This window comes from Schistocerca americana, chromosome 3 (assembly GCF_021461395.2).
Source record: "Schistocerca americana isolate TAMUIC-IGC-003095 chromosome 3, iqSchAmer2.1, whole genome shotgun sequence".
Classification (NCBI taxonomy): Eukaryota; Metazoa; Arthropoda; class Insecta; order Orthoptera; family Acrididae; genus Schistocerca; species Schistocerca americana.
This window is the reverse complement of record NC_060121.1, coordinates 896,282,512-896,303,784: the sequence shown is the minus strand read 5'-3', so window position 1 is coordinate 896,303,784 and position 21,273 is coordinate 896,282,512. Positions and strand designations below refer to the sequence as shown.

General features: G+C 52.3%; 45 non-coding genes across 45 annotated transcripts; 36 read left to right on the top strand and 9 right to left on the bottom strand.

Annotated features, from left to right (window-relative positions):
* The first annotated feature begins 65 nt into the window (after positions 1 to 65).
* Trnam-cau lies at positions 66 to 138 on the top strand. Its single transcript has one exon. It is a non-coding gene; the product is annotated as a tRNA-Met (tRNA).
* A 308-nt stretch (positions 139 to 446) lies between these two features.
* Trnae-uuc lies at positions 447 to 518 on the top strand. The gene has a single exon. It is a non-coding gene; the product is annotated as a tRNA-Glu (tRNA).
* Positions 519 to 823: 305 nt separating this feature from the next.
* Trnak-uuu lies at positions 824 to 896 on the top strand. The gene has a single exon. It is a non-coding gene; the product is annotated as a tRNA-Lys (tRNA).
* Positions 897 to 1,035: 139 nt separating this feature from the next.
* On the top strand, positions 1,036 to 1,117 carry Trnas-aga. Its single transcript has one exon. It is a non-coding gene; the product is annotated as a tRNA-Ser (tRNA).
* A 265-nt stretch (positions 1,118 to 1,382) lies between these two features.
* Positions 1,383 to 1,454, bottom strand: Trnag-ucc. The gene has a single exon. It is a non-coding gene; the product is annotated as a tRNA-Gly (tRNA).
* A 981-nt stretch (positions 1,455 to 2,435) lies between these two features.
* On the top strand, positions 2,436 to 2,508 carry Trnam-cau. The gene has a single exon. It is a non-coding gene; the product is annotated as a tRNA-Met (tRNA).
* A 308-nt stretch (positions 2,509 to 2,816) lies between these two features.
* Positions 2,817 to 2,888, top strand: Trnae-uuc. Its single transcript has one exon. It is a non-coding gene; the product is annotated as a tRNA-Glu (tRNA).
* Positions 2,889 to 3,193: 305 nt separating this feature from the next.
* On the top strand, positions 3,194 to 3,266 carry Trnak-uuu. The gene has a single exon. It is a non-coding gene; the product is annotated as a tRNA-Lys (tRNA).
* A 139-nt stretch (positions 3,267 to 3,405) lies between these two features.
* Positions 3,406 to 3,487, top strand: Trnas-aga. Its single transcript has one exon. It is a non-coding gene; the product is annotated as a tRNA-Ser (tRNA).
* A 265-nt stretch (positions 3,488 to 3,752) lies between these two features.
* Trnag-ucc lies at positions 3,753 to 3,824 on the bottom strand. Its single transcript has one exon. It is a non-coding gene; the product is annotated as a tRNA-Gly (tRNA).
* Positions 3,825 to 4,805: 981 nt separating this feature from the next.
* On the top strand, positions 4,806 to 4,878 carry Trnam-cau. The gene has a single exon. It is a non-coding gene; the product is annotated as a tRNA-Met (tRNA).
* A 308-nt stretch (positions 4,879 to 5,186) lies between these two features.
* Positions 5,187 to 5,258, top strand: Trnae-uuc. The gene has a single exon. It is a non-coding gene; the product is annotated as a tRNA-Glu (tRNA).
* A 305-nt stretch (positions 5,259 to 5,563) lies between these two features.
* On the top strand, positions 5,564 to 5,636 carry Trnak-uuu. Its single transcript has one exon. It is a non-coding gene; the product is annotated as a tRNA-Lys (tRNA).
* Positions 5,637 to 5,775: 139 nt separating this feature from the next.
* Positions 5,776 to 5,857, top strand: Trnas-aga. The gene has a single exon. It is a non-coding gene; the product is annotated as a tRNA-Ser (tRNA).
* Positions 5,858 to 6,132: 275 nt separating this feature from the next.
* On the bottom strand, positions 6,133 to 6,204 carry Trnag-ucc. The gene has a single exon. It is a non-coding gene; the product is annotated as a tRNA-Gly (tRNA).
* A 981-nt stretch (positions 6,205 to 7,185) lies between these two features.
* Positions 7,186 to 7,258, top strand: Trnam-cau. The gene has a single exon. It is a non-coding gene; the product is annotated as a tRNA-Met (tRNA).
* Positions 7,259 to 7,566: 308 nt separating this feature from the next.
* Positions 7,567 to 7,638, top strand: Trnae-uuc. The gene has a single exon. It is a non-coding gene; the product is annotated as a tRNA-Glu (tRNA).
* Positions 7,639 to 7,934: 296 nt separating this feature from the next.
* On the top strand, positions 7,935 to 8,007 carry Trnak-uuu. The gene has a single exon. It is a non-coding gene; the product is annotated as a tRNA-Lys (tRNA).
* A 139-nt stretch (positions 8,008 to 8,146) lies between these two features.
* Trnas-aga lies at positions 8,147 to 8,228 on the top strand. Its single transcript has one exon. It is a non-coding gene; the product is annotated as a tRNA-Ser (tRNA).
* Positions 8,229 to 8,504: 276 nt separating this feature from the next.
* Positions 8,505 to 8,576, bottom strand: Trnag-ucc. The gene has a single exon. It is a non-coding gene; the product is annotated as a tRNA-Gly (tRNA).
* Positions 8,577 to 9,557: 981 nt separating this feature from the next.
* On the top strand, positions 9,558 to 9,630 carry Trnam-cau. Its single transcript has one exon. It is a non-coding gene; the product is annotated as a tRNA-Met (tRNA).
* Positions 9,631 to 9,938: 308 nt separating this feature from the next.
* Trnae-uuc lies at positions 9,939 to 10,010 on the top strand. Its single transcript has one exon. It is a non-coding gene; the product is annotated as a tRNA-Glu (tRNA).
* A 296-nt stretch (positions 10,011 to 10,306) lies between these two features.
* Trnak-uuu lies at positions 10,307 to 10,379 on the top strand. The gene has a single exon. It is a non-coding gene; the product is annotated as a tRNA-Lys (tRNA).
* A 139-nt stretch (positions 10,380 to 10,518) lies between these two features.
* On the top strand, positions 10,519 to 10,600 carry Trnas-aga. Its single transcript has one exon. It is a non-coding gene; the product is annotated as a tRNA-Ser (tRNA).
* A 276-nt stretch (positions 10,601 to 10,876) lies between these two features.
* Positions 10,877 to 10,948, bottom strand: Trnag-ucc. Its single transcript has one exon. It is a non-coding gene; the product is annotated as a tRNA-Gly (tRNA).
* Positions 10,949 to 11,929: 981 nt separating this feature from the next.
* Trnam-cau lies at positions 11,930 to 12,002 on the top strand. The gene has a single exon. It is a non-coding gene; the product is annotated as a tRNA-Met (tRNA).
* Positions 12,003 to 12,310: 308 nt separating this feature from the next.
* Trnae-uuc lies at positions 12,311 to 12,382 on the top strand. The gene has a single exon. It is a non-coding gene; the product is annotated as a tRNA-Glu (tRNA).
* Positions 12,383 to 12,678: 296 nt separating this feature from the next.
* Trnak-uuu lies at positions 12,679 to 12,751 on the top strand. The gene has a single exon. It is a non-coding gene; the product is annotated as a tRNA-Lys (tRNA).
* Positions 12,752 to 12,890: 139 nt separating this feature from the next.
* On the top strand, positions 12,891 to 12,972 carry Trnas-aga. Its single transcript has one exon. It is a non-coding gene; the product is annotated as a tRNA-Ser (tRNA).
* Positions 12,973 to 13,248: 276 nt separating this feature from the next.
* Trnag-ucc lies at positions 13,249 to 13,320 on the bottom strand. The gene has a single exon. It is a non-coding gene; the product is annotated as a tRNA-Gly (tRNA).
* A 981-nt stretch (positions 13,321 to 14,301) lies between these two features.
* On the top strand, positions 14,302 to 14,374 carry Trnam-cau. The gene has a single exon. It is a non-coding gene; the product is annotated as a tRNA-Met (tRNA).
* A 308-nt stretch (positions 14,375 to 14,682) lies between these two features.
* Positions 14,683 to 14,754, top strand: Trnae-uuc. Its single transcript has one exon. It is a non-coding gene; the product is annotated as a tRNA-Glu (tRNA).
* A 296-nt stretch (positions 14,755 to 15,050) lies between these two features.
* On the top strand, positions 15,051 to 15,123 carry Trnak-uuu. Its single transcript has one exon. It is a non-coding gene; the product is annotated as a tRNA-Lys (tRNA).
* Positions 15,124 to 15,262: 139 nt separating this feature from the next.
* Trnas-aga lies at positions 15,263 to 15,344 on the top strand. The gene has a single exon. It is a non-coding gene; the product is annotated as a tRNA-Ser (tRNA).
* A 276-nt stretch (positions 15,345 to 15,620) lies between these two features.
* On the bottom strand, positions 15,621 to 15,692 carry Trnag-ucc. The gene has a single exon. It is a non-coding gene; the product is annotated as a tRNA-Gly (tRNA).
* Positions 15,693 to 16,673: 981 nt separating this feature from the next.
* Positions 16,674 to 16,746, top strand: Trnam-cau. Its single transcript has one exon. It is a non-coding gene; the product is annotated as a tRNA-Met (tRNA).
* A 308-nt stretch (positions 16,747 to 17,054) lies between these two features.
* On the top strand, positions 17,055 to 17,126 carry Trnae-uuc. Its single transcript has one exon. It is a non-coding gene; the product is annotated as a tRNA-Glu (tRNA).
* Positions 17,127 to 17,422: 296 nt separating this feature from the next.
* On the top strand, positions 17,423 to 17,495 carry Trnak-uuu. The gene has a single exon. It is a non-coding gene; the product is annotated as a tRNA-Lys (tRNA).
* Positions 17,496 to 17,634: 139 nt separating this feature from the next.
* Trnas-aga lies at positions 17,635 to 17,716 on the top strand. Its single transcript has one exon. It is a non-coding gene; the product is annotated as a tRNA-Ser (tRNA).
* Positions 17,717 to 17,992: 276 nt separating this feature from the next.
* On the bottom strand, positions 17,993 to 18,064 carry Trnag-ucc. The gene has a single exon. It is a non-coding gene; the product is annotated as a tRNA-Gly (tRNA).
* A 981-nt stretch (positions 18,065 to 19,045) lies between these two features.
* On the top strand, positions 19,046 to 19,118 carry Trnam-cau. The gene has a single exon. It is a non-coding gene; the product is annotated as a tRNA-Met (tRNA).
* Positions 19,119 to 19,426: 308 nt separating this feature from the next.
* Trnae-uuc lies at positions 19,427 to 19,498 on the top strand. Its single transcript has one exon. It is a non-coding gene; the product is annotated as a tRNA-Glu (tRNA).
* A 305-nt stretch (positions 19,499 to 19,803) lies between these two features.
* Positions 19,804 to 19,876, top strand: Trnak-uuu. The gene has a single exon. It is a non-coding gene; the product is annotated as a tRNA-Lys (tRNA).
* Positions 19,877 to 20,015: 139 nt separating this feature from the next.
* On the top strand, positions 20,016 to 20,097 carry Trnas-aga. The gene has a single exon. It is a non-coding gene; the product is annotated as a tRNA-Ser (tRNA).
* A 275-nt stretch (positions 20,098 to 20,372) lies between these two features.
* On the bottom strand, positions 20,373 to 20,444 carry Trnag-ucc. Its single transcript has one exon. It is a non-coding gene; the product is annotated as a tRNA-Gly (tRNA).
* Positions 20,445 to 21,273: the final 829 nt, after the last annotated feature.

Here is a 21,273-nt window from a genome sequence, read left to right as displayed (position 1 = left end):
AGCGCAAACTGTCTATCTCTAATATGAGAGACTTGCCAAGTTTCCTGTAACGTTACTTGCAACGTGCCTCGGTAGCGCAGTAGGTAGCGCGTAAGTCTCATAATCTTAAGGTCGTGAGTTCGATCCTCAGCCGGGGCATTTAATTTGCTGTACATCATGGCTGAATTAACGGCGTTGCTGTTGCTAGGGAACGAACTTAATTGTCGTTCGTTATCCACAAGGAGTCTACGCCTCAGCGTCAATATGTTTATTTCCAATTATGACAACGTACAACTTTGATCTTTCTCTTCCCTTGTTAGGAGTAAAATAATGAATAGTCAATTTCGAGCTGTGCGCCATGCCAGTCTGTAGGCGCAAATATGCTCGCAAACGGAGAACTGCACTGAGTCCAGATTCAGCACGAAATACGAGAGGAGACGGAGAAAACCTCACGCTTATCGAATAAATCCGGTGTGGTCTAGTGGCTAGGATACCTGGCTTTCACCCAGGAGGCCCGGGTTCGATTCCCGGTACCGGAACGGAAGTTTTTGCGCACACAACGCTCCATGTTTTGGCCTTCGAACTGTCGTTTGTCGCCCACCTTCCGAAGCTTCGACCGAACGTAATCGGGGAAAACAGGCACGTGATGCAACTACTGTCGGCACCGGAATAAAGGGAGAAGAGGCACTGGTCCGCTGTTGGGCTGCTACCAGCGTCAGCGGGAAGTCGGTGAAGTCGGTGAAGTCGCCAGTTGCGCCAGAAGCCAGAAATTACCGTAGTACGCCTACACACGCGTTCCAGTTATTTACATTGCTTGCAGCCGCTCCATCCACAACGAGCGTGAGCCCGGATAGCTCAGTCGGTAGAGCATTAGGCTTTTAACCTAAGGGTCCAGGGTTCAAGTCCCTGTCCGGGCGAAGATTTTTAACGTTTCCGTAATGGCTCGTCTCGTAGCGACGGTAGCCCTGCCGTAATCAGTGCACGGAGTTCGTTTCCTGTCAACATTCTGCGCAGACCGGTTGGGTTTTTCACGATTCCAGGGAAATTCCGTTACGAGCAGTCGTGGCCGAGTGGTTAAGGCGTCTGACTAGAAATCAGATTCCCTCTGGGAGCGTAGGTTCGAGTCCTACCGACTGCGTCGGTTTTTTCTTTTTTTGTTTAAGAACAACGAGCAGAAAATTTCGCAGATTGCCTGTCGTTTTGGTACCTCTCCACACCTCGCCTCTCACAGCCGTTTATAGTGCCTGTCCTTTTGATAAGGGCGAATTCCAAGCGTCAGCTTTCGCGTCAGCCGAGCAAAGTCGGGACATACTACAGGATGGCCTGCGTGGAGCTACGACAAAAAAAAACCTTCATTTAACAGCACGCGGCTCACACACTCATACGAAAAAACTAGCGCCACTTGCGGTGGCCGGGAATCGAACCCGGATCAACTGCTTGGAAGGCAACTATGCTCACCATTACACCACCACCGCACAGCCGCTGCTCCCAACGCCCCGCTGTGTCGGCTTCCTGCCCGCCAGCAGCGGCCCACGGTGATAGTAGCTGCAGGCGCTTTACGAGGTAGGAGGGTGCATCCACACGCATTCGGGTAGCGCCTCCACGCACGCTGCGTCTTTGGACAAGACTAGTCGCCGCGGCCGCAAGGTTACTCACACGATAGAGATGAGCATTCGTTTTAAGGCAGTGTAGTGGAGCACTCCGCGTCTGTAGCACTTTTTTCGGTTGTATCCGACGTCGCTGGGTGGCAATCCCACTTTCCCCTGCAGAAAAGTGCTCGGGAAGCACGGGCAGCTTGTCGAGCATCGGTGGTTCAATGGCATGTGCCTCAGTAGTGCAGTAGGCAGCGCGTAAGTCTTATAATCTTAAGGCTTGCCGGCACGATAGCTCAGCGTGTTCGGTCTGACAGTTATCTGCCCTCTGTAATAAAACACCGAGTCAACGATGAACTTGAACGGGCGCCATCGGACGTCCGCCCCTAACAAATGCAACGAAAGAAATGGGAACAAAAAAAAAAAAGAATTGGTGAATGCTCGCTTAGCATGCGGACGGCTCGGGTTCGATTCCCGGCCGATGCATCGTTCTGCTGTTCTCGCTATAATGCTGCCGCGCCGATTCCTCGCCTGAGCTGCGTCAGCCTCAGGAATGTATAGCAAGATTCGCTGTGAGGAGAACCATACACGCAGCACGCAATGGACCGTACTTGAACGGTCGCGTGCTATTTCTGAACTCTGACGTCGGCCTGGCCCAACAGGCCGCTGTGTTCAGGTGCCGCAAGGGCGATGTACTGTAACCTCGGGCAGTGCTGCGTTCCGTTGAAAAAGCTTGCGGCAGCAGTTTAATCTAGCAAGTAGGGAAAGCACGTGTAGCAACACAACAGATTCTTGAGAAAGCGCAAACTGTCTATCTCTAATATGAGAGACTTGCCAAGTTTCCTGTAACGTTACTTGCAACGTGCCTCGGTAGCGCAGTAGGTAGCGCGTAAGTCTCATAATCTTAAGGTCGTGAGTTCGATCCTCAGCCGGGGCATTTAATTTGCTGTACATCATGGCTGAATTAACGGCGTTGCTGTTGCTAGGGAACGAACTTAATTGTCGTTCGTTATCCACAAGGAGTCTACGCCTCAGCGTCAATATGTTTATTTCCAATTATGACAACGTACAACTTTGATCTTTCTCTTCCCTTGTTAGGAGTAAAATAATGAATAGTCAATTTCGAGCTGTGCGCCATGCCAGTCTGTAGGCGCAAATATGCTCGCAAACGGAGAACTGCACTGAGTCCAGATTCAGCACGAAATACGAGAGGAGACGGAGAAAACCTCACGCTTATCGAATAAATCCGGTGTGGTCTAGTGGCTAGGATACCTGGCTTTCACCCAGGAGGCCCGGGTTCGATTCCCGGTACCGGAACGGAAGTTTTTGCGCACACAACGCTCCATGTTTTGGCCTTCGAACTGTCGTTTGTCGCCCACCTTCCGAAGCTTCGACCGAACGTAATCGGGGAAAACAGGCACGTGATGCAACTACTGTCGGCACCGGAATAAAGGGAGAAGAGGCACTGGTCCGCTGTTGGGCTGCTACCAGCGTCAGCGGGAAGTCGGTGAAGTCGGTGAAGTCGCCAGTTGCGCCAGAAGCCAGAAATTACCGTAGTACGCCTACACACGCGTTCCAGTTATTTACATTGCTTGCAGCCGCTCCATCCACAACGAGCGTGAGCCCGGATAGCTCAGTCGGTAGAGCATTAGGCTTTTAACCTAAGGGTCCAGGGTTCAAGTCCCTGTCCGGGCGAAGATTTTTAACGTTTCCGTAATGGCTCGTCTCGTAGCGACGGTAGCCCTGCCGTAATCAGTGCACGGAGTTCGTTTCCTGTCAACATTCTGCGCAGACCGGTTGGGTTTTTCACGATTCCAGGGAAATTCCGTTACGAGCAGTCGTGGCCGAGTGGTTAAGGCGTCTGACTAGAAATCAGATTCCCTCTGGGAGCGTAGGTTCGAGTCCTACCGACTGCGTCGGTTTTTTCTTTTTTTGTTTAAGAACAACGAGCAGAAAATTTCGCAGATTGCCTGTCGTTTTGGTACCTCTCCACACCTCGCCTCTCACAGCCGTTTATAGTGCCTGTCCTTTTGATAAGGGCGAATTCCAAGCGTCAGCTTTCGCGTCAGCCGAGCAAAGTCGGGACATACTACAGGATGGCCTGCGTGGAGCTACGACAAAAAAAAACCTTCATTTAACAGCACGCGGCTCACACACTCATACGAAAAAACTAGCGCCACTTGCGGTGGCCGGGAATCGAACCCGGATCAACTGCTTGGAAGGCAACTATGCTCACCATTACACCACCACCGCACAGCCGCTGCTCCCAACGCCCCGCTGTGTCGGCTTCCTGCCCGCCAGCAGCGGCCCACGGTGATAGTAGCTGCAGGCGCTTTACGAGGTAGGAGGGTGCATCCACACGCATTCGGGTAGCGCCTCCACGCACGCTGCGTCTTTGGACAAGACTAGTCGCCGCGGCCGCAAGGTTACTCACACGATAGAGATGAGCATTCGTTTTAAGGCAGTGTAGTGGAGCACTCCGCGTCTGTAGCACTTTTTTCGGTTGTATCCGACGTCGCTGGGTGGCAATCCCACTTTCCCCTGCAGAAAAGTGCTCGGGAAGCACGGGCAGCTTGTCGAGCATCGGTGGTTCAATGGCATGTGCCTCAGTAGTGCAGTAGGCAGCGCGTAAGTCTTATAATCTTAAGGCTTGCCGGCACGATAGCTCAGCGTGTTCGGTCTGACAGTTATCTGCCCTCTGTAATAAAACACCGAGTCAACGATGAACTTGAACGGGCGCCATCGGACGTCCGCCCCTAACAAATGCAACGAAAGAAATGGGAACAAAAAAAAAAAAGAATTGGTGAATGCTCGCTTAGCATGCGGACGGCTCGGGTTCGATTCCCGGCCGATGCATCGTTCTGCTGTTCTCGCTATAATGCTGCCGCGCCGATTCCTCGCCTGAGCTGCGTCAGCCTCAGGAATGTATAGCAAGATTCGCTGTGAGGAGAACCATACACGCAGCACGCAATGGACCGTACTTGAACGGTCGCGTGCTATTTCTGAACTCTGACGTCGGCCTGGCCCAACAGGCCGCTGTGTTCAGGTGCCGCAAGGGCGATGTACTGTAACCTCGGGCAGTGCTGCGTTCCGTTGAAAAAGCTTGCGGCAGCAGTTTAATCTAGCAAGTAGGGAAAGCACGTGTAGCAACACAACAGATTCTTGAGAAAGCGCAAACTGTCTATCTCTAATATGAGAGACTTGCCAAGTTTCCTGTAACGTTACTTGCAACGTGCCTCGGTAGCGCAGTAGGTAGCGCGTAAGTCTCATAATCTTAAGGTCGTGAGTTCGATCCTCAGCCGGGGCATTTAATTTGCTGTACATCATGGCTGAATTAACGGCGTTGCTGTTGCTAGGGAACGAACTTAATTGTCGTTCGTTATCCACAAGGAGTCTACGCCTCAGCGTCAATATGTTTATTTCCAATTATGACAACGTACAACTTTGATCTTTCTCTTCCCTTGTTAGGAGTAAAATAATGAATAGTCAATTTCGAGCTGTGCGCCATGCCAGTCTGTAGGCGCAAATATGCTCGCAAACGGAGAACTGCACTGAGTCCAGATTCAGCACGAAATACGAGAGGAGACGGAGAAAACCTCACGCTTATCGAATAAATCCGGTGTGGTCTAGTGGCTAGGATACCTGGCTTTCACCCAGGAGGCCCGGGTTCGATTCCCGGTACCGGAACGGAAGTTTTTGCGCACACAACGCTCCATGTTTTGGCCTTCGAACTGTCGTTTGTCGCCCACCTTCCGAAGCTTCGACCGAACGTAATCGGGGAAAACAGGCACGTGATGCAACTACTGTCGGCACCGGAATAAAGGGAGAAGAGGCACTGGTCCGCTGTTGGGCTGCTACCAGCGTCAGCGGGAAGTCGGTGAAGTCGGTGAAGTCGCCAGTTGCGCCAGAAGCCAGAAATTACCGTAGTACGCCTACACACGCGTTCCAGTTATTTACATTGCTTGCAGCCGCTCCATCCACAACGAGCGTGAGCCCGGATAGCTCAGTCGGTAGAGCATTAGGCTTTTAACCTAAGGGTCCAGGGTTCAAGTCCCTGTCCGGGCGAAGATTTTTAACGTTTCCGTAATGGCTCGTCTCGTAGCGACGGTAGCCCTGCCGTAATCAGTGCACGGAGTTCGTTTCCTGTCAACATTCTGCGCAGACCGGTTGGGTTTTTCACGATTCCAGGGAAATTCCGTTACGAGCAGTCGTGGCCGAGTGGTTAAGGCGTCTGACTAGAAATCAGATTCCCTCTGGGAGCGTAGGTTCGAGTCCTACCGACTGCGTCGGTTTTTTCTTTTTTTGTTTAAGAACAACGAGCAGAAAATTTCGCAGATTGCCTGTCGTTTTGGTACCTCTCCACACCTCGCCTCTCACAGCCGTTTATAGTGCCTGTCCTTTTGATAAGGGCGAATTCCAAGCGTCAGCTTTCGCGTCAGCCGAGCAAAGTCGGGACAAGTCGGGACATACTACAGGATGGCCTGCGTGGAGCTACGACAAAAAAAAACCTTCATTTAACAGCACGCGGCTCACATACTCATACGAAAAAACTAGCGCCACTTGCGGTGGCCGGGAATCGAACCCGGATCAACTGCTTGGAAGGCAACTATGCTCACCATTACACCACCACCGCACAGCCGCTGCTCGCAACGCCCCGCTGTGTCGGCTTCCTGCCCGCCAGCAGCGGCCCACGGTGATAGTAGCTGCAGGCGCTTTACGAGGTAGGAGGGTGCATCCACACGCATTCGGGTAGCGCCTCCACGCACGCTGCGTCTTTGGACAAGACTAGTCGCCGCGGCCGCAAGGTTACTCACACGATAGAGATGAGCATTCGTTTTAAGGCAGTGTAGTGGAGCACTCCGCGTCTGTAGCACTTTTTTCGGTTGTATCCGACGTCGCTGGGTGGCAATCCCACTTTCCCCTGCAGAAAAGTGCTCGGGAAGCACGGGCAGCTTGTCGAGCATCGGTGGTTCAATGGCATGTGCCTCAGTAGTGCAGTAGGCAGCGCGTAAGTCTTATAATCTTAAGGCTTGCCGGCACGATAGCTCAGCGTGTTCGGTCTGACAGTTATCTGCCCTCTGTAATAAAACACCGAGTCAACGATGAACTTGAACGGGCGCCATCGGACGTCCGCCCCTAACAAATGCAACGAAAGAAATGGGAACAAAAAAAAAAAAGAATTGGTGAATGCTCGCTTAGCATGCGGACGGCTCGGGTTCGATTCCCGGCCGATGCATCGTTCTGCTGTTCTCGCTATAATGCTGCCGCGCCGATTCCTCGCCTGAGCTGCGTTAGCCTCAGGAATGTATAGCAAGATTCGCTGTGAGGAGAACCATACACGCAGCACGCAATGGACCGTACTTGAACGGTCGCGTGCTATTTCTGAACTCTGACGTCGGCCTGGCCCAACAGGCCGCTGTGTTCAGGTGCCGCAAGGGCGATGTACTGTAACCTCGGGCAGTGCTGCGTTCCGTTGAAAAAGCTTGCGGCAGCAGTTTAATCTAGCAAGTAGGGAAAGCACGTGTAGCAACACAACAGATTCTTGAGAAAGCGCAAACTGTCTATCTCTAATATGAGAGACTTGCCAAGTTTCCTGTAACGTTACTTGCAACGTGCCTCGGTAGCGCAGTAGGTAGCGCGTAAGTCTCATAATCTTAAGGTCGTGAGTTCGATCCTCAGCCGGGGCATTTAATTTGCTGTACATCATGGCTGAATTAACGGCGTTGCTGTTGCTAGGGAACGAACTTAATTGTCGTTCGTTATCCACAAGGAGTCTACGCCTCAGCGTCAATATGTTTATTTCCAATTATGACAACGTACAACTTTGATCTTTCTCTTCCCTTGTTAGGAGTAAAATAATGAATAGTCAATTTCGAGCTGTGCGCCATGCCAGTCTGTAGGCGCAAATATGCTCGCAAACGGAGAACTGCACTGAGTCCAGATTCAGCACGAAATACGAGAGGAGACGGAGAAAACCTCACGCTTATCGAATAAATCCGGTGTGGTCTAGTGGCTAGGATACCTGGCTTTCACCCAGGAGGCCCGGGTTCGATTCCCGGTACCGGAACGGAAGTTTTTGCGCACACAACGCTCCATGTTTTGGCCTTCGAACTGTCGTTTGTCGCCCACCTTCCGAAGCTTCGACCGAACGTAATCGGGGAAAACAGGCACGTGATGCAACTACTGTCGGCACCGGAATAAAGGGAGAAGAGGCACTGGTCCGCTGTTGGGCTGCTACCAGCGTCAGCGGGAAGTCGGTGAAGTCGCCAGTTGCGCCAGAAGCCAGAAATTACCGTAGTACGCCTACACACGCGTTCCAGTTATTTACATTGCTTGCAGCCGCTCCATCCACAACGAGCGTGAGCCCGGATAGCTCAGTCGGTAGAGCATTAGGCTTTTAACCTAAGGGTCCAGGGTTCAAGTCCCTGTCCGGGCGAAGATTTTTAACGTTTCCGTAATGGCTCGTCTCGTAGCGACGGTAGCCCTGCCGTAATCAGTGCACGGAGTTCGTTTCCTGTCAACATTCTGCGCAGACCGGTTGGGTTTTTCACGATTCCAGGGAAATTCCGTTACGAGCAGTCGTGGCCGAGTGGTTAAGGCGTCTGACTAGAAATCAGATTCCCTCTGGGAGCGTAGGTTCGAGTCCTACCGACTGCGTCGGTTTTTTCTTTTTTTGTTTAAGAACAACGAGCAGAAAATTTCGCAGATTGCCTGTCGTTTTGGTACCTCTCCACACCTCGCCTCTCACAGCCGTTTATAGTGCCTGTCCTTTTGATAAGGGCGAATTCCAAGCGTCAGCTTTCGCGTCAGCCGAGCAAAGTCGGGACAAGTCGGGACATACTACAGGATGGCCTGCGTGGAGCTACGACAAAAAAAAAACCTTCATTTAACAGCACGCGGCTCACATACTCATACGAAAAAACTAGCGCCACTTGCGGTGGCCGGGAATCGAACCCGGATCAACTGCTTGGAAGGCAACTATGCTCACCATTACACCACCACCGCACAGCCGCTGCTCGCAACGCCCCGCTGTGTCGGCTTCCTGCCCGCCAGCAGCGGCCCACGGTGATAGTAGCTGCAGGCGCTTTACGAGGTAGGAGGGTGCATCCACACGCATTCGGGTAGCGCCTCCACGCACGCTGCGTCTTTGGACAAGACTAGTCGCCGCGGCCGCAAGGTTACTCACACGATAGAGATGAGCATTCGTTTTAAGGCAGTGTAGTGGAGCACTCCGCGTCTGTAGCACTTTTTTCGGTTGTATCCGACGTCGCTGGGTGGCAATCCCACTTTCCCCTGCAGAAAAGTGCTCGGGAAGCACGGGCAGCTTGTCGAGCATCGGTGGTTCAATGGCATGTGCCTCAGTAGTGCAGTAGGCAGCGCGTAAGTCTTATAATCTTAAGGCTTGCCGGCACGATAGCTCAGCGTGTTCGGTCTGACAGTTATCTGCCCTCTGTAATAAAACACCGAGTCAACGATGAACTTGAACGGGCGCCATCGGACGTCCGCCCCTAACAAATGCAACGAAAGAAATGGGAACAAAAAAAAAAAAGAATTGGTGAATGCTCGCTTAGCATGCGGACGGCTCGGGTTCGATTCCCGGCCGATGCATCGTTCTGCTGTTCTCGCTATAATGCTGCCGCGCCGATTCCTCGCCTGAGCTGCGTCAGCCTCAGGAATGTATAGCAAGATTCGCTGTGAGGAGAACCATACACGCAGCACGCAATGGACCGTACTTGAACGGTCGCGTGCTATTTCTGAACTCTGACGTCGGCCTGGCCCAACAGGCCGCTGTGTTCAGGTGCCGCAAGGGCGATGTACTGTAACCTCGGGCAGTGCTGCGTTCCGTTGAAAAAGCTTGCGGCAGCAGTTTAATCTAGCAAGTAGGGAAAGCACGTGTAGCAACACAACAGATTCTTGAGAAAGCGCAAACTGTCTATCTCTAATATGAGAGACTTGCCAAGTTTCCTGTAACGTTACTTGCAACGTGCCTCGGTAGCGCAGTAGGTAGCGCGTAAGTCTCATAATCTTAAGGTCGTGAGTTCGATCCTCAGCCGGGGCATTTAATTTGCTGTACATCATGGCTGAATTAACGGCGTTGCTGTTGCTAGGGAACGAACTTAATTGTCGTTCGTTATCCACAAGGAGTCTACGCCTCAGCGTCAATATGTTTATTTCCAATTATGACAACGTACAACTTTGATCTTTCTCTTCCCTTGTTAGGAGTAAAATAATGAATAGTCAATTTCGAGCTGTGCGCCATGCCAGTCTGTAGGCGCAAATATGCTCGCAAACGGAGAACTGCACTGAGTCCAGATTCAGCACGAAATACGAGAGGAGACGGAGAAAACCTCACGCTTATCGAATAAATCCGGTGTGGTCTAGTGGCTAGGATACCTGGCTTTCACCCAGGAGGCCCGGGTTCGATTCCCGGTACCGGAACGGAAGTTTTTGCGCACACAACGCTCCATGTTTTGGCCTTCGAACTGTCGTTTGTCGCCCACCTTCCGAAGCTTCGACCGAACGTAATCGGGGAAAACAGGCACGTGATGCAACTACTGTCGGCACCGGAATAAAGGGAGAAGAGGCACTGGTCCGCTGTTGGGCTGCTACCAGCGTCAGCGGGAAGTCGGTGAAGTCGCCAGTTGCGCCAGAAGCCAGAAATTACCGTAGTACGCCTACACACGCGTTCCAGTTATTTACATTGCTTGCAGCCGCTCCATCCACAACGAGCGTGAGCCCGGATAGCTCAGTCGGTAGAGCATTAGGCTTTTAACCTAAGGGTCCAGGGTTCAAGTCCCTGTCCGGGCGAAGATTTTTAACGTTTCCGTAATGGCTCGTCTCGTAGCGACGGTAGCCCTGCCGTAATCAGTGCACGGAGTTCGTTTCCTGTCAACATTCTGCGCAGACCGGTTGGGTTTTTCACGATTCCAGGGAAATTCCGTTACGAGCAGTCGTGGCCGAGTGGTTAAGGCGTCTGACTAGAAATCAGATTCCCTCTGGGAGCGTAGGTTCGAGTCCTACCGACTGCGTCGGTTTTTTCTTTTTTTGTTTAAGAACAACGAGCAGAAAATTTCGCAGATTGCCTGTCGTTTTGGTACCTCTCCACACCTCGCCTCTCACAGCCGTTTATAGTGCCTGTCCTTTTGATAAGGGCGAATTCCAAGCGTCAGCTTTCGCGTCAGCCGAGCAAAGTCGGGACAAGTCGGGACATACTACAGGATGGCCTGCGTGGAGCTACGACAAAAAAAAAACCTTCATTTAACAGCACGCGGCTCACATACTCATACGAAAAAACTAGCGCCACTTGCGGTGGCCGGGAATCGAACCCGGATCAACTGCTTGGAAGGCAACTATGCTCACCATTACACCACCACCGCACAGCCGCTGCTCGCAACGCCCCGCTGTGTCGGCTTCCTGCCCGCCAGCAGCGGCCCACGGTGATAGTAGCTGCAGGCGCTTTACGAGGTAGGAGGGTGCATCCACACGCATTCGGGTAGCGCCTCCACGCACGCTGCGTCTTTGGACAAGACTAGTCGCCGCGGCCGCAAGGTTACTCACACGATAGAGATGAGCATTCGTTTTAAGGCAGTGTAGTGGAGCACTCCGCGTCTGTAGCACTTTTTTCGGTTGTATCCGACGTCGCTGGGTGGCAATCCCACTTTCCCCTGCAGAAAAGTGCTCGGGAAGCACGGGCAGCTTGTCGAGCATCGGTGGTTCAATGGCATGTGCCTCAGTAGTGCAGTAGGCAGCGCGTAAGTCTTATAATCTTAAGGCTTGCCGGCACGATAGCTCAGCGTGTTCGGTCTGACAGTTATCTGCCCTCTGTAATAAAACACCGAGTCAACGATGAACTTGAACGGGCGCCATCGGACGTCCGCCCCTAACAAATGCAACGAAAGAAATGGGAACAAAAAAAAAAAAGAATTGGTGAATGCTCGCTTAGCATGCGGACGGCTCGGGTTCGATTCCCGGCCGATGCATCGTTCTGCTGTTCTCGCTATAATGCTGCCGCGCCGATTCCTCGCCTGAGCTGCGTTAGCCTCAGGAATGTATAGCAAGATTCGCTGTGAGGAGAACCATACACGCAGCACGCAATGGACCGTACTTGAACGGTCGCGTGCTATTTCTGAACTCTGACGTCGGCCTGGCCCAACAGGCCGCTGTGTTCAGGTGCCGCAAGGGCGATGTACTGTAACCTCGGGCAGTGCTGCGTTCCGTTGAAAAAGCTTGCGGCAGCAGTTTAATCTAGCAAGTAGGGAAAGCACGTGTAGCAACACAACAGATTCTTGAGAAAGCGCAAACTGTCTATCTCTAATATGAGAGACTTGCCAAGTTTCCTGTAACGTTACTTGCAACGTGCCTCGGTAGCGCAGTAGGTAGCGCGTAAGTCTCATAATCTTAAGGTCGTGAGTTCGATCCTCAGCCGGGGCATTTAATTTGCTGTACATCATGGCTGAATTAACGGCGTTGCTGTTGCTAGGGAACGAACTTAATTGTCGTTCGTTATCCACAAGGAGTCTACGCCTCAGCGTCAATATGTTTATTTCCAATTATGACAACGTACAACTTTGATCTTTCTCTTCCCTTGTTAGGAGTAAAATAATGAATAGTCAATTTCGAGCTGTGCGCCATGCCAGTCTGTAGGCGCAAATATGCTCGCAAACGGAGAACTGCACTGAGTCCAGATTCAGCACGAAATACGAGAGGAGACGGAGAAAACCTCACGCTTATCGAATAAATCCGGTGTGGTCTAGTGGCTAGGATACCTGGCTTTCACCCAGGAGGCCCGGGTTCGATTCCCGGTACCGGAACGGAAGTTTTTGCGCACACAACGCTCCATGTTTTGGCCTTCGAACTGTCGTTTGTCGCCCACCTTCCGAAGCTTCGACCGAACGTAATCGGGGAAAACAGGCACGTGATGCAACTACTGTCGGCACCGGAATAAAGGGAGAAGAGGCACTGGTCCGCTGTTGGGCTGCTACCAGCGTCAGCGGGAAGTCGGTGAAGTCGCCAGTTGCGCCAGAAGCCAGAAATTACCGTAGTACGCCTACACACGCGTTCCAGTTATTTACATTGCTTGCAGCCGCTCCATCCACAACGAGCGTGAGCCCGGATAGCTCAGTCGGTAGAGCATTAGGCTTTTAACCTAAGGGTCCAGGGTTCAAGTCCCTGTCCGGGCGAAGATTTTTAACGTTTCCGTAATGGCTCGTCTCGTAGCGACGGTAGCCCTGCCGTAATCAGTGCACGGAGTTCGTTTCCTGTCAACATTCTGCGCAGACCGGTTGGGTTTTTCACGATTCCAGGGAAATTCCGTTACGAGCAGTCGTGGCCGAGTGGTTAAGGCGTCTGACTAGAAATCAGATTCCCTCTGGGAGCGTAGGTTCGAGTCCTACCGACTGCGTCGGTTTTTTCTTTTTTTGTTTAAGAACAACGAGCAGAAAATTTCGCAGATTGCCTGTCGTTTTGGTACCTCTCCACACCTCGCCTCTCACAGCCGTTTATAGTGCCTGTCCTTTTGATAAGGGCGAATTCCAAGCGTCAGCTTTCGCGTCAGCCGAGCAAAGTCGGGACAAGTCGGGACATACTACAGGATGGCCTGCGTGGAGCTACGACAAAAAAAAAACCTTCATTTAACAGCACGCGGCTCACATACTCATACGAAAAAACTAGCGCCACTTGCGGTGGCCGGGAATCGAACCCGGATCAACTGCTTGGAAGGCAACTATGCTCACCATTACACCACCACCGCACAGCCGCTGCTCGCAACGCCCCGCTGTGTCGGCTTCCTGCCCGCCAGCAGCGGCCCACGGTGATAGTAGCTGCAGGCGCTTTACGAGGTAGGAGGGTGCATCCACACGCATTCGGGTAGCGCCTCCACGCACGCTGCGTCTTTGGACAAGACTAGTCGCCGCGGCCGCAAGGTTACTCACACGATAGAGATGAGCATTCGTTTTAAGGCAGTGTAGTGGAGCACTCCGCGTCTGTAGCACTTTTTTCGGTTGTATCCGACGTCGCTGGGTGGCAATCCCACTTTCCCCTGCAGAAAAGTGCTCGGGAAGCACGGGCAGCTTGTCGAGCATCGGTGGTTCAATGGCATGTGCCTCAGTAGTGCAGTAGGCAGCGCGTAAGTCTTATAATCTTAAGGCTTGCCGGCACGATAGCTCAGCGTGTTCGGTCTGACAGTTATCTGCCCTCTGTAATAAAACACCGAGTCAACGATGAACTTGAACGGGCGCCATCGGACGTCCGCCCCTAACAAATGCAACGAAAGAAATGGGAACAAAAAAAAAAAAGAATTGGTGAATGCTCGCTTAGCATGCGGACGGCTCGGGTTCGATTCCCGGCCGATGCATCGTTCTGCTGTTCTCGCTATAATGCTGCCGCGCCGATTCCTCGCCTGAGCTGCGTCAGCCTCAGGAATGTATAGCAAGATTCGCTGTGAGGAGAACCATACACGCAGCACGCAATGGACCGTACTTGAACGGTCGCGTGCTATTTCTGAACTCTGACGTCGGCCTGGCCCAACAGGCCGCTGTGTTCAGGTGCCGCAAGGGCGATGTACTGTAACCTCGGGCAGTGCTGCGTTCCGTTGAAAAAGCTTGCGGCAGCAGTTTAATCTAGCAAGTAGGGAAAGCACGTGTAGCAACACAACAGATTCTTGAGAAAGCGCAAACTGTCTATCTCTAATATGAGAGACTTGCCAAGTTTCCTGTAACGTTACTTGCAACGTGCCTCGGTAGCGCAGTAGGTAGCGCGTAAGTCTCATAATCTTAAGGTCGTGAGTTCGATCCTCAGCCGGGGCATTTAATTTGCTGTACATCATGGCTGAATTAACGGCGTTGCTGTTGCTAGGGAACGAACTTAATTGTCGTTCGTTATCCACAAGGAGTCTACGCCTCAGCGTCAATATGTTTATTTCCAATTATGACAACGTACAACTTTGATCTTTCTCTTCCCTTGTTAGGAGTAAAATAATGAATAGTCAATTTCGAGCTGTGCGCCATGCCAGTCTGTAGGCGCAAATATGCTCGCAAACGGAGAACTGCACTGAGTCCAGATTCAGCACGAAATACGAGAGGAGACGGAGAAAACCTCACGCTTATCGAATAAATCCGGTGTGGTCTAGTGGCTAGGATACCTGGCTTTCACCCAGGAGGCCCGGGTTCGATTCCCGGTACCGGAACGGAAGTTTTTGCGCACACAACGCTCCATGTTTTGGCCTTCGAACTGTCGTTTGTCGCCCACCTTCCGAAGCTTCGACCGAACGTAATCGGGGAAAACAGGCACGTGATGCAACTACTGTCGGCACCGGAATAAAGGGAGAAGAGGCACTGGTCCGCTGTTGGGCTGCTACCAGCGTCAGCGGGAAGTCGGTGAAGTCGCCAGTTGCGCCAGAAGCCAGAAATTACCGTAGTACGCCTACACACGCGTTCCAGTTATTTACATTGCTTGCAGCCGCTCCATCCACAACGAGCGTGAGCCCGGATAGCTCAGTCGGTAGAGCATTAGGCTTTTAACCTAAGGGTCCAGGGTTCAAGTCCCTGTCCGGGCGAAGATTTTTAACGTTTCCGTAATGGCTCGTCTCGTAGCGACGGTAGCCCTGCCGTAATCAGTGCACGGAGTTCGTTTCCTGTCAACATTCTGCGCAGACCGGTTGGGTTTTTCACGATTCCAGGGAAATTCCGTTACGAGCAGTCGTGGCCGAGTGGTTAAGGCGTCTGACTAGAAATCAGATTCCCTCTGGGAGCGTAGGTTCGAGTCCTACCGACTGCGTCGGTTTTTTCTTTTTTTGTTTAAGAACAACGAGCAGAAAATTTCGCAGATTGCCTGTCGTTTTGGTACCTCTCCACACCTCGCCTCTCACAGCCGTTTATAGTGCCTGTCCTTTTGATAAGGGCGAATTCCAAGCGTCAGCTTTCGCGTCAGCCGAGCAAAGTCGGGACAAGTCGGGACATACTACAGGATGGCCTGCGTGGAGCTACGACAAAAAAAAAACCTTCATTTAACAGCACGCGGCTCACATACTCATACGAAAAAACTAGCGCCACTTGCGGTGGCCGGGAATCGAACCCGGATCAACTGCTTGGAAGGCAACTATGCTCACCATTACACCACCACCGCACAGCCGCTGCTCGCAACGCCCCGCTGTGTCGGCTTCCTGCCCGCCAGCAGCGGCCCACGGTGATAGTAGCTGCAGGCGCTTTACGAGGTAGGAGGGTGCATCCACACGCATTCGGGTAGCGCCTCCACGCACGCTGCGTCTTTGGACAAGACTAGTCGCCGCGGCCGCAAGGTTACTCACACGATAGAGATGAGCATTCGTTTTAAGGCAGTGTAGTGGAGCACTCCGCGTCTGTAGCACTTTTTTCGGTTGTATCCGACGTCGCTGGGTGGCAATCCCACTTTCCCCTGCAGAAAAGTGCTCGGGAAGCACGGGCAGCTTGTCGAGCATCGGTGGTTCAATGGCATGTGCCTCAGTAGTGCAGTAGGCAGCGCGTAAGTCTTATAATCTTAAGGCTTGCCGGCACGATAGCTCAGCGTGTTCGGTCTGACAGTTATCTGCCCTCTGTAATAAAACACCGAGTCAACGATGAACTTGAACGGGCGCCATCGGACGTCCGCCCCTAACAAATGCAACGAAAGAAATGGGAACAAAAAAAAAAAAGAATTGGTGAATGCTCGCTTAGCATGCGGACGGCTCGGGTTCGATTCCCGGCCGATGCATCGTTCTGCTGTTCTCGCTATAATGCTGCCGCGCCGATTCCTCGCCTGAGCTGCGTTAGCCTCAGGAATGTATAGCAAGATTCGCTGTGAGGAGAACCATACACGCAGCACGCAATGGACCGTACTTGAACGGTCGCGTGCTATTTCTGAACTCTGACGTCGGCCTGGCCCAACAGGCCGCTGTGTTCAGGTGCCGCAAGGGCGATGTACTGTAACCTCGGGCAGTGCTGCGTTCCGTTGAAAAAGCTTGCGGCAGCAGTTTAATCTAGCAAGTAGGGAAAGCACGTGTAGCAACACAACAGATTCTTGAGAAAGCGCAAACTGTCTATCTCTAATATGAGAGACTTGCCAAGTTTCCTGTAACGTTACTTGCAACGTGCCTCGGTAGCGCAGTAGGTAGCGCGTAAGTCTCATAATCTTAAGGTCGTGAGTTCGATCCTCAGCCGGGGCATTTAATTTGCTGTACATCATGGCTGAATTAACGGCGTTGCTGTTGCTAGGGAACGAACTTAATTGTCGTTCGTTATCCACAAGGAGTCTACGCCTCAGCGTCAATATGTTTATTTCCAATTATGACAACGTACAACTTTGATCTTTCTCTTCCCTTGTTAGGAGTAAAATAATGAATAGTCAATTTCGAGCTGTGCGCCATGCCAGTCTGTAGGCGCAAATATGCTCGCAAACGGAGAACTGCACTGAGTCCAGATTCAGCACGAAATACGAGAGGAGACGGAGAAAACCTCACGCTTATCGAATAAATCCGGTGTGGTCTAGTGGCTAGGATACCTGGCTTTCACCCAGGAGGCCCGGGTTCGATTCCCGGTACCGGAACGGAAGTTTTTGCGCACACAACGCTCCATGTTTTGGCCTTCGAACTGTCGTTTGTCGCCCACCTTCCGAAGCTTCGACCGAACGTAATCGGGGAAAAGAGGCACGTGATGCAACTACTGTCGGCACCGGAATAAAGGGAGAAGAGGCACTGGTCCGCTGTTGGGCTGCTACCAGCGTCAGCGGGAAGTCGGTGAAGTCGCCAGTTGCGCCAGAAGCCAGAAATTACCGTAGTACGCCTACACACGCGTTCCAGTTATTTACATTGCTTGCAGCCGCTCCATCCACAACGAGCGTGAGCCCGGATAGCTCAGTCGGTAGAGCATTAGGCTTTTAACCTAAGGGTCCAGGGTTCAAGTCCCTGTCCGGGCGAAGATTTTTAACGTTTCCGTAATGGCTCGTCTCGTAGCGACGGTAGCCCTGCCGTAATCAGTGCACGGAGTTCGTTTCCTGTCAACATTCTGCGCAGACCGGTTGGGTTTTTCACGATTCCAGGGAAATTCCGTTACGAGCAGTCGTGGCCGAGTGGTTAAGGCGTCTGACTAGAAATCAGATTCCCTCTGGGAGCGTAGGTTCGAGTCCTACCGACTGCGTCGGTTTTTTCTTTTTTTGTTTAAGAACAACGAGCAGAAAATTTCGCAGATTGCCTGTCGTTTTGGTACCTCTCCACACCTCGCCTCTCACAGCCGTTTATAGTGCCTGTCCTTTTGATAAGGGCGAATTCCAAGCGTCAGCTTTCGCGTCAGCCGAGCAAAGTCGGGACAAGTCGGGACATACTACAGGATGGCCTGCGTGGAGCTACGACAAAAAAAAAACCTTCATTTAACAGCACGCGGCTCACATACTCATACGAAAAAACTAGCGCCACTTGCGGTGGCCGGGAATCGAACCCGGATCAACTGCTTGGAAGGCAACTATGCTCACCATTACACCACCACCGCACAGCCGCTGCTCGCAACGCCCCGCTGTGTCGGCTTCCTGCCCGCCAGCAGCGGCCCACGGTGATAGTAGCTGCAGGCGCTTTACGAGGTAGGAGGGTGCATCCACACGCATTCGGGTAGCGCCTCCACGCACGCTGCGTCTTTGGACAAGACTAGTCGCCGCGGCCGCAAGGTTACTCACACGATAGAGATGAGCATTCGTTTTAAGGCAGTGTAGTGGAGCACTCCGCGTCTGTAGCACTTTTTTCGGTTGTATCCGACGTCGCTGGGTGGCAATCCCACTTTCCCCTGCAGAAAAGTGCTCGGGAAGCACGGGCAGCTTGTCGAGCATCGGTGGTTCAATGGCATGTGCCTCAGTAGTGCAGTAGGCAGCGCGTAAGTCTTATAATCTTAAGGCTTGCCGGCACGATAGCTCAGCGTGTTCGGTCTGACAGTTATCTGCCCTCTGTAATAAAACACCGAGTCAACGATGAACTTGAACGGGCGCCATCGGACGTCCGCCCCTAACAAATGCAACGAAAGAAATGGGAACAAAAAAAAAAAAGAATTGGTGAATGCTCGCTTAGCATGCGGACGGCTCGGGTTCGATTCCCGGCCGATGCATCGTTCTGCTGTTCTCGCTATAATGCTGCCGCGCCGATTCCTCGCCTGAGCTGCGTCAGCCTCAGGAATGTATAGCAAGATTCGCTGTGAGGAGAACCATACACGCAGCACGCAATGGACCGTACTTGAACGGTCGCGTGCTATTTCTGAACTCTGACGTCGGCCTGGCCCAACAGGCCGCTGTGTTCAGGTGCCGCAAGGGCGATGTACTGTAACCTCGGGCAGTGCTGCGTTCCGTTGAAAAAGCTTGCGGCAGCAGTTTAATCTAGCAAGTAGGGAAAGCACGTGTAGCAACACAACAGATTCTTGAGAAAGCGCAAACTGTCTATCTCTAATATGAGAGACTTGCCAAGTTTCCTGTAACGTTACTTGCAACGTGCCTCGGTAGCGCAGTAGGTAGCGCGTAAGTCTCATAATCTTAAGGTCGTGAGTTCGATCCTCAGCCGGGGCATTTAATTTGCTGTACATCATGGCTGAATTAACGGCGTTGCTGTTGCTAGGGAACGAACTTAATTGTCGTTCGTTATCCACAAGGAGTCTACGCCTCAGCGTCAATATGTTTATTTCCAATTATGACAACGTACAACTTTGATCTTTCTCTTCCCTTGTTAGGAGTAAAATAATGAATAGTCAATTTCGAGCTGTGCGCCATGCCAGTCTGTAGGCGCAAATATGCTCGCAAACGGAGAACTGCACTGAGTCCAGATTCAGCACGAAATACGAGAGGAGACGGAGAAAACCTCACGCTTATCGAATAAATCCGGTGTGGTCTAGTGGCTAGGATACCTGGCTTTCACCCAGGAGGCCCGGGTTCGATTCCCGGTACCGGAACGGAAGTTTTTGCGCACACAACGCTCCATGTTTTGGCCTTCGAACTGTCGTTTGTCGCCCACCTTCCGAAGCTTCGACCGAACGTAATCGGGGAAAACAGGCACGTGATGCAACTACTGTCGGCACCGGAATAAAGGGAGAAGAGGCACTGGTCCGCTGTTGGGCTGCTACCAGCGTCAGCGGGAAGTCGGTGAAGTCGGTGAAGTCGCCAGTTGCGCCAGAAGCCAGAAATTACCGTAGTACGCCTACACACGCGTTCCAGTTATTTACATTGCTTGCAGCCGCTCCATCCACAACGAGCGTGAGCCCGGATAGCTCAGTCGGTAGAGCATTAGGCTTTTAACCTAAGGGTCCAGGGTTCAAGTCCCTGTCCGGGCGAAGATTTTTAACGTTTCCGTAATGGCTCGTCTCGTAGCGACGGTAGCCCTGCCGTAATCAGTGCACGGAGTTCGTTTCCTGTCAACATTCTGCGCAGACCGGTTGGGTTTTTCACGATTCCAGGGAAATTCCGTTACGAGCAGTCGTGGCCGAGTGGTTAAGGCGTCTGACTAGAAATCAGATTCCCTCTGGGAGCGTAGGTTCGAGTCCTACCGACTGCGTCGGTTTTTTCTTTTTTTGTTTAAGAACAACGAGCAGAAAATTTCGCAGATTGCCTGTCGTTTTGGTACCTCTCCACACCTCGCCTCTCACAGCCGTTTATAGTGCCTGTCCTTTTGATAAGGGCGAATTCCAAGCGTCAGCTTTCGCGTCAGCCGAGCAAAGTCGGGACAAGTCGGGACATACTACAGGATGGCCTGCGTGGAGCTACGACAAAAAAAAACCTTCATTTAACAGCACGCGGCTCACATACTCATACGAAAAAACTAGCGCCACTTGCGGTGGCCGGGAATCGAACCCGGATCAACTGCTTGGAAGGCAACTATGCTCACCATTACACCACCACCGCACAGCCGCTGCTCGCAACGCCCCGCTGTGTCGGCTTCCTGCCCGCCAGCAGCGGCCCACGGTGATAGTAGCTGCAGGCGCTTTACGAGGTAGGAGGGTGCATCCACACGCATTCGGGTAGCGCCTCCACGCACGCTGCGTCTTTGGACAAGACTAGTCGCCGCGGCCGCAAGGTTACTCACACGATAGAGATGAGCATTCGTTTTAAGGCAGTGTAGTGGAGCACTCCGCGTCTGTAGCACTTTTTTCGGTTGTATCCGACGTCGCTGGGTGGCAATCCCACTTTCCCCTGCAGAAAAGTGCTCGGGAAGCACGGGCAGCTTGTCGAGCATCGGTGGTTCAATGGCATGTGCCTCAGTAGTGCAGTAGGCAGCGCGTAAGTCTTATAATCTTAAGGCTTGCCGGCACGATAGCTCAGCGTGTTCGGTCTGACAGTTATCTGCCCTCTGTAATAAAACACCGAGTCAACGATGAACTTGAACGGGCGCCATCGGACGTCCGCCCCTAACAAATGCAACGAAAGAAATGGGAACAAAAAAAAAAAAGAATTGGTGAATGCTCGCTTAGCATGCGGACGGCTCGGGTTCGATTCCCGGCCGATGCATCGTTCTGCTGTTCTCGCTATAATGCTGCCGCGCCGATTCCTCGCCTGAGCTGCGTCAGCCTCAGGAATGTATAGCAAGATTCGCTGTGAGGAGAACCATACACGCAGCACGCAATGGACCGTACTTGAACGGTCGCGTGCTATTTCTGAACTCTGACGTCGGCCTGGCCCAACAGGCCGCTGTGTTCAGGTGCCGCAAGGGCGATGTACTGTAACCTCGGGCAGT